At 42.6% G+C, this 9,290-nt stretch overlaps 1 pseudogene; it reads right to left on the bottom strand.

The window, feature by feature from the left end:
* Positions 1–841: 841 nt before the first annotated feature.
* LOC146040870 (5S ribosomal RNA) lies at positions 842–958 on the bottom strand (annotated as a pseudogene).
* Between the last annotated feature and the right edge of the window lie 8,332 nt (positions 959–9,290).

Below are 9,290 nucleotides of genomic sequence, written 5' to 3'. Positions count from 1 at the left end.
CGGTTGCCTTGAATTTCTGCTACACTTTGAGAGTACTACAGATCAAACTTTGCCTCATTTTTGCCATCCATAAGGTGTTCAGCCTCCTTAAGATCCCTTTATGTTACAATAATATTTCTCCAGTCCATCAATTATGTTAACTGTTAATCCTCAGTACTGATATAAACTTCACATTATAATACAGGTATGTCTATGACTTGTACTTACCTGGACTAAACAAACCACAGAAAGAAGGTGGACAAGTTCCAAACTATATGTGCCGCCTTCTCCCAAGCTTGTGAACAGAAGCAGACACCCCAGTTGTTATGTTTTTATCAATTTGCAAACACCTTCCTTACCTACCTGAGTCAGACTGTATGCTGCCTTTTTTATATGGATATGTCTGAAGTAGACAAAGGAAGAACACAAGGGGTTTTGGGGCACACTTATGAATAATTATAGTGAGGTAATGCAAGATTGAGTTAGAATAAAATATAACTTTTATTACACAAGTTAAAATACGTCAATTCAAAAATCAAATCATTTAATTTATCATATTAAAATTCAGAAGAAAAATACAATTACAAATTGCACTATTGTGAGGCGAAAATGATTAACAGGGAAGTAACCAATACCGGTTAAATACACACGAGAAATTTATGTAAGCACTAGGAAATATTATGCAAATGTTTTATAAATACTGTTGCTCCTCTTGTTGCACGGCCCGCACTGTGTAATCACATTCTGTTAGATAATCGTGGGTGAGCATCCACACGGGGAGAGAGAGATATTGTCCAATTTTCTGATGCAGTATAGAAGAAAGCTTCTTGCTAGATCACTTGTTGCTTCTGCTGTCTGGGTATGAATACTGCACCGGATATTCCCTTATGGTCTCCCAAGAGGTACTGATCCGGCCAGTCACTGCTTAGCTGCTGAGTTCAGAAGGGATCAGGCGGCACAGTGATGTATGGCCGTATAACCTTACAGACGAGAGGCCCCAGAGTGGTGCGAGGAGCTAAGTGCCACTTCTGCTGTTCCTCTGATGTGACCCAGTTGAATGAGAGAGTGTTAGAGTTGGTATAGATAAATGAATAGTTTCAAAATGTGTAGATAGAGGAAAATGAGAATGAATATGTGCCCACTGTTTCAGGGGTGTGTTTGAATTGCCAGCAATAAAGTGCTGTGCATTCATGCACATACAGGGGTCAAAGGAGTTGTTCATTTGTTGAATAACAATGTTGCAATATTTGCAGTATAATGCCTAAAGTATAACTGAAACCAATTATTAAATCTCATGCAGCCGAATAAGATACAAAGAAAGAATCAAGGTCACTCTACAAAGAGACAGTTTAAGTACAGAAGAAGCAATTATTAACCGAAATGACTGTGCTAGCAAATTGAGGCTTAAATTATTAACTGAGTAAGTATACTGGCAAATTGCGTTACTCTGTGTAACCTAAGAAAGAGCAGGTTATTTACAAACCAATGGAAACAATGTGCATACAATATGTTGTTAAGTATACTGGCAAATTGAGGGTTACTCTAGATCACCTAAAAAGAACAGGTTATTGGCAAAAACAATAGAACCAATGTGCATACATCGTGCTGTAATGCTATTTGTAACAAGTGGTCCGGTGATTACTGAGATCCTAGCACTTTAGTATGGAATTTTTTACAGTCTAGTATTGTATCCTTTAGTGGTTATTAGCGCAAATATCAGTCTGATAGTAACATTCATTACACAGCGGTATTTGGCTGAGAGTAAGATTGTGACCGCTCAGTATTTGCAAGGTTGGCTTCCAAGGGGAGACGGTACCTTATATTTGTTGTGTGTCTGCCGTAAGGCCGGGCAGCAGTAGGATGCCGCACTGCACCCGGCGAGCGCTCACTTGAATACAGCGATGTGCGCAGCATTTGGGCGGGTAAGTCCAGTGCTCAGAAATGCCGGTCAGTATAGCGGGGGGTTCCCCCATTTAAGATGCTGCGATCTTACCTAGAGAGAAGTGTGGAACAGTGCCGATGGGTTCTCTGGATGAAGACATGTTTCCCCTTGGGGGGGGGGGGGGGGGCTTGTTCACAGTGACGTGGGTCCGTGGGATCTCCTTGCCTGTATTTTATGGACACAGCTAACCAATGAAAACAGTTAAAGGTGATAGACCGTTGTTAAAACCAATAAAATGGTTACTATCCGGTTCACTGGGTTAATTTTTCATTAACAGCCGTCCTGATTATGGAACCTGATTGCTGCGGCAGCCTGACATTATACGTGGTATTCAGTATTTGCTATGTGGCCATTAATTATGCATGTGATAATTAACCTTAATGATTAAAAATGACATATAGTATGAGCAGGAATATATAAAGCTATATAGAAAAAAAGAGTGAAGAATGACAAAATATAATGTTTTATGTATATAAGAGGGAAAACATCAAATAAATGGTGTTTAATAAAGTTTACTTTGTCGGGGGCGATTAGCCGTATTGTACTGGGATGGCTGAGAACAGCACATTAGACGTGGGTTCTGTCACTGCCCTGTTATGTTAGTGATGTGTGACTGAATACTACATATAGTTGGTCACTGATATAATGACTGTCATATCTTAATAAGACTGTTAGTAGGTAAACTGATGCTTTTAGTCCTAATGTCGTGTTATATTTATTTAACTATGCGTATCACCTGGAGTAACGATCAGAATCATACATATGCAGATTAACACACAATAGAAGTATGCAGATTAATGCATTTTAGGTGTTTAAATTTGAAGCATGAACGTAGCATGTTTAGAACCATAGGCGTGCGCACGGGGGGTGCCAGGGGTGCACTGGCACCCCCTAATGACCAGCATCAACCAATGATCCCCATCTACCTTCTCCCAAGACTGCGGTGCTGGCGCCGCAGTCTCTGTTGGTCTGTCAGCGCTGCGGTGGTCACTCCAAACATGGCAGCCGTCTTGTAGGAGACATAGACTGCAGCGCTGGCAGAGGCAGGGAGCCGGCGCCGCAGTCTCTATCTGCGGTGGCCACTCCAAACATGGCCGCCGCCTTGTAGGAGACAGACACTAGAGGTCAACATGACCTCTAGTGTCTAAGAGGAGCGCAGCGCGCCCAGCACTACCCGGCTGGAGCGCTATTTACCATGGGGGGAAGTGACACCTCAGTTTGTAGTACAGAGTTGAAGCCTCTCGGGGAGCCCTTTGATCTGTCCCTGGACCCTCAAGCCTCCCTGACACCCTGCAGCTCCCTCCACAGATTGGTGAGTGCCCAAGGATTGCTGTACCCACCAACCCCTGTGTGTGTGTGTGTGTGTGTGTGTGTGTGTGTGTGTGACACCCTTTGTACAGTACTATCTCTGTGTGTGACCCCCTCTACCCCACCTCATCCCTGGTGTTTGACCCCCCCACATACCCCTTTCATCTGTGTGTGTGACACCTTGTCCCCCGCTTCCCCCTTCCTCTGTGTCTGTGACCCCATCTACCCAAATTTACCTGGTGTCTGATCCCCTCTTACCCCTATTCCTGTGTGTGACACCTTGTACCCAAATACCCATCTTCCTCTATGTGTGTGACCCTGCTCATCCCCCTATCTATGTGTGTGTGAGACACCATGCCCCCACCCTTGCCATGCTACCCAACCTTATCCCCTGGGTGTGACCCCCTGTACCCCTACCCCAATTTCTGTTGCACCCTCTACCCCCATCCTGTGTATAACATATGGTACACTCCTATCTCTGTGTGTGTGTGTGTGTGTGTGTGAGTGAGACTACCCCAGTATTTTTTAGGCGCCTTTTATCCGCACACTTCCCATGTCTGTGTCACCCTGTACCTCCCTTCTATATAGAAGAGGGTTTCTTTGAGTAATTTTGCTATCGGGCCCACTTCTAGATACGCCCCTGAAGGAACCCCCTTGGCAACAAGCATGTAACTCCCCTCTGGGCAACAAACATGTAAGTCCCCTTGGCAATGAGCATGTAACTCCCCCTGTCAATGAGCATGTAACTTCCCCCATTGCACATAGCAACTAGAATGAAACCCCTGGAAAGAAGCATGGATTTTCTGGCATTGAGCATGTATCCAGTGACAATGACTATGTAGGTAAGCGGCACTTATGTGGCATAATATGCAATAGGCATTATGGTATGTTGTATAATGGGCATTACGGTGTGTGGTAATCTGTAACTTGTAATGGACATTATGGTGTGTGGCATAAGTGTAATGGCATTACAGCATGTGGCATAATAGGTAATGAGCATTACGGTGTTTGACATTATGTGTAATGGCGCTCACTGTTCCTGTTTCTGGTGTGTGTGTGTGTGTGGGGGAAATGATTCATTCATTGATGTCCAGTAGGTGTTAGACACACCCAGTAAGCGGTGATAGACCTGCCCCTCCAATGGTGCACCCCCTATTAAAATGGCCTGCGCACGCCTATGTTTAGAACCAAAGATTTTGATAGTCTGGGGATAAGGATTAGAGGAGGAACAATGATTGTAGGATTATGTTGTTGTTAAATAGTAACAATTAGTTTGTTTATGACAAGAAGAATGTGGAAAAAGAGAAAGGGCCCGAAAGGGGCCTTGAATGATCTTTTAGAGGTACCAAGGCGAGCACGTATATTCTTATAGGAATGGACTAAAGTCCATGCCCTCATTAAGACCCTTGGGTGACAAGGTTCCCAGCTGGGAGATCCACCAACTTTCTCTTTGTAGAAGAATTTAATTAACATCCCCACCTCTGCGTCCAAGGTGTATCTGTTCCAGTCCTGAGAAAGTCAGTTTGGAGGAGTCAGAGGAGTGGAATTTAAGAAAGTGCCTAGCAACGGATGTTAGTTGTTTAATCTTGAGCCTGTCATTAGCCGCATTTCTAATGTTCCCGATATGCTCCAGAACCCGATGTTTCAGGGGTCGAGATGTCATCCCCACATATCTCATTTTACAGGGACATGAGGTACAGTATATTCCGTTGGGACTCTTACAGTTGTAGTACCCACAAATGGTGATAGGATCTCCAAAGCGATTGTCGATGGTTATGGTGTTCCTGATGTGCCCACAAACTTTTCAGTTGCCACACCGGTAACTGATTTTGATTTTTGGTTATTTCCGTCGTGTTCTGATGTAGTGTTTCCGGACCAAATTATCTTTAAGGTTCGGAGCTCTTTGCCAGCTGTGATCTACGTGGGGTTTCAGGCGTTTTGCTAGGTCATTGTCTGTTAAGAGAATGGGCCAGTGTTTTTGAATGATGCCTTTAATGTCCCTCCAATCTTGACAGAAGGTGCCTACCATCCTGATGGTTTGTGGTTCAGGCTCTTTGATGGAATTTCTGAAGAGAATTTCATCTCTGGGAATTATTTGAACCGCTCTCTTTGTTTTTTTAATTATTCTGTTGGAATATCCCCTTTCTTGAAGTCTGAGTGATAGTTCTTCACACTTCATCTGAAATACCGTATCATCCAAACAGTTGCGACGGACTCTTAAAAATTCACCTTTGGGCAGGTGTTTAACTGTCCGTAGAAAGTGGGAGCTTGTACTGTATAGCAGATTGTTAGTGGAGGTGGATTTCCTGTAGAGCTCAGTGCTCAATTTGTTGTTTTCACCTCGGTAAAAGCGAGATCTAAGAAGGTAATGCTCGTAGAACTACTTTCATGGGTAAACCTGAGGTTCAAATTATTCGAGTTTAATTTGGTAATGAAGGTTAGTAGTTGGTCCTGTGTTCCTTTCCAAATGATGAATATGTTGTCGATGTAGCGTATCCAATTATGGATGCACTCTACATCGGTGTCATCTTGAAAAACACATTCCCTTTCCCACCATCCAAGGAAGAGGTTGGCCTAGGTTGGGGCACAAGCTGCGCCCATCGCGGTCCCTCTACCTTGGATGTAATAGTGGTCACCAAAAACAAAATAGTTTTTGTGCAAGACCAACTCGAATAATTCAAGAAGGAAATTATGGAATGGAGTAAGGCCACCGCCCTGCTACCCAATTCATGTTTAATACAGTTGTACAGGGATTCCACGTCCAAAGAGACTAACAGATGGTCATCATCGGATATCATGTACCTTTTTCAATACCTCTGTGTTATCTTTGGTGTAAGAAGGGAGGCTGGTCAAATGGTGACATAGGTGTATATCAAGAAATGAGCAGGCGTTCTCTGAGGGATCCATTCCCTGAAACAATTAGCCTTCCTAGTGGTTCCAGTAGTGATTTGTGTATCTTCGGTAGAAGATAAAATGTTGCCACTCTGGGATTTGGGGTTTGTAAATAGTTTAGTTATGATTTGGTAATAATTCCATTGCTAAAAGCTCTGTTGATAATTCGGTCATACTCCTTGTTTAAAGTTGATGGTAGGGTCAAAGAGTTTTTTTGTAGCAGGTCTTATCCTCTAGTTAATTATGGACTTCTTTAAGGTAAAGGTTACTTGGCCATAGGACAATGTTTCCCCCTTTGTCCGAGGGTTTTATTTCTATATCTTGTAATTCTTTGATTTCTCTAAGGGCCCTGGCTTCTGATTTGGTGAGATTGTTATGATGTCTTATATGCCTGTTCTTCCGGTGTAATTGGTCAAAATCATTGGCTACCATGTTCATGAATACCTTCACTTCTGGGCAGATGGCTTCATTTGGATAGAAAGATGATTTTTTCTTACATATTATTCTACCTTTGCTTCCTATCTCAGGATTCTGGAGATCCTCTAAATACTGGATAGCCTGTATCTCTCGTGCGGACCATTCTGTGGTGGGTTCCGTTGATTCCTTCGGTGGATGCATCGAATGAAATTTATTTAGCAATAATTTGCGGCCAAACAGGTGTAAGCTGGTTTCTCATTTAAATCTATCAAACCTACTCGTGGGGGAAAAATAAAGTCCTTTTTGCAGAACTCTACACTGATCAGGAGTAAGTGTTCTGACAAGTCGACAATTTGAAGTCCTGTGGTGGATGTGTCTACAGAGGTCTGTTTCTCTGGGATTATCGACTGGGTGGTCTCGGTTCCCATCTGGAACAGTTTCTTCTTTTGCTTGTTACAGCTTTGTCTGGACTTCCTCCTCCTCTTCCCCGTCTGGGGCCACTGCCCTGCCAAAATCTAAAAAATAACCTCCACGTTGGGCTGATCTATTAGAGTATGAATTATCACTGAACTCTTCTGTGCTGGAGTAATCAGATTCTGACGTGGAGAAGATGCCTCTTGGATCATGAGTTCGTGATGCCCTCCGGGATTGTTGGGATCTGGTCCAGTTGAAGATTGTATGCTGCCTTTGCCAGGCTTTGGGCCATGTGTGCTGGTACATACTGTGTTGCTAAATCCTATTGCTACAGAACTTGTCAACATTTTCTCAGTGCTCAGTTATTCCATGCGCCAAACACATCCCATCATTTGAAAATACATAAGATTTAAAATCATCGGTACTTGTTTAGTTTCACGGCGGCAGCATGGCCACGTGCTACTTCCGGGTTGCGATTGCCACACTTTCTAAAAGAAAGTCCATGCCAACGTGGATAGTTCATACCCCCACTATCCACGTTGGCATGGAGTTTATTTTAGATAGTGTGGTGAGCATAGCGACCCACCAAGCCCACAGTGTGGGCGAGCGCAGCGAGCCCCGCAAGGGGACACAGACCAGGAAGTAGCGTGCGGCCATGCTGCCGCCGTGAAATTAAACAAGTACCAAATCATCTAATGAAAAGTTGATTAAGAAAAAGAATAACACTTATCTTCATAAATGATGCTTTTTGGTAACTTGTAAATATGATTAATTACATTCCCTTTATTAGATATTAGCTCTTGCCGAGACAATCCTTTTAGCAGCATGGGCAAAATCTTGGATTTATGCATGAGAGGCAATCACCAGGGTAGAGGAGAGGTGACAGTACTTAGCCGACCATAGAGGTTTGGAGGAAGTATGAAGGGAGATAAGGTTGGAGATGAAGGAAGCAGTGGAATTAGATTGCCTTGTATGTGGGAGAGGAAGATGAGCCTAGCCATAGAGTTGAGGACAGATTGGAGGAGATTGAGTAATAAAATACCAATATAGTTTCCATTAGCTACTCATCCAGCCATGATAAGTCTGCTCCTTCTCCAAATGAGCACTTGGTAAGCCCATAATCAAAAAGGAGTTCCTCGCCAGGAGAAATGTATTTTGTAGTGACCAATAGTATATTTGGTGTGCTAGAATTAGGTAGGAGAATACATGAGGGCTTGATGTATAATTTTTTAGAATTATTTGTTTTGCAGCCATATGTGCTATTTATATCTGGGTGGCAACTGCCTGGTACAGATGTTGCATCTATACAGCATTGCTTTCTGTTCAAACCTTTGAAGAAATACAAATACCCATTTTCACTGTGAGTATTTCTTCATTTTCTCTCTGCCTTCCTCCTTTGAGATGCATGATAGAAACATAGAATTTGACGGCAGATAAGAACCATTTGGCCCATCTAGTTTGCCCCTTTTTTTACCCTTCAGGTAATCTCAACCCTTTTTAATCCTTATTTCTTTGTAAAGATATTTATATGCCTATCCCAAGCATGTTTAAATTGTTCTACTGTCTTAGCCTCTACCACCTCTGATGGGAGGCTATTCCACTTATCCCCTACCCTTTCTGTGTAGTAATTCTTTCTAACATTTCCCCTGAACCTTCCTCCCTCCAGTGTCAGTGCATGTCCTTGTGTTCAATTACTTCTTTTCCTTTGAAGAAAAGTTCCCTCCTGTACTATGTTAAAACCCTTGATATATTTGAAGATTTCTATCATGTCCCTCCTTTCCCTTCTCTGCTCCAAGCTATACATGTTAAGATCTTTTAGTCTATCCAGGTGAGTTTTGTGATGTAGGCCATGCACCATTTTAGTTGCCCTTCTTTGTACACTCTCTAATGTATTTATATCCTTCTGAAGATATGGTCTCCATAACTGGACACAGTATTCCAGATGAGATCGTACCAATGACCTATAAAGTGGCATTATTACAGTACGTCTTTTTTTCTGCTACTGATTCCTCTCCCTATGCAACCAAGCATCTGACTAGCCTTCCTCATTGCTTTGCTACATTGCTTTCCTGCCTTTAAATCACTTGAAATAGTGACTCCTAGATCTCTTTCCTCCTCAGTAGTTTCCATTATAGTACCCTTGATACTATATTGAGCCTTTGGGTTTTTGAGTCCCAAGTGCATAATTTTGCATTTTTTAGCATTAAACTGTAGTTGTCATGCTCTTGACCAATTCTCAAGTTTACTTAGATCATCAGTCATTTGATTTACCCCTCCTGGTGTGTCTACTCTGTTGCATATCTTTTTGTCATCTGCAAAAAGGCATACCATTTGCAAT

Source organism: Crinia signifera, chromosome 1 (genome assembly GCF_055691185.1).
Source record: "Crinia signifera chromosome 1, ASM5569118v1, whole genome shotgun sequence".
In the NCBI taxonomy this organism is placed as follows: domain Eukaryota; kingdom Metazoa; phylum Chordata; class Amphibia; order Anura; family Myobatrachidae; genus Crinia; species Crinia signifera.
This window is presented reverse-complemented; position numbering and strand designations above follow the sequence as displayed.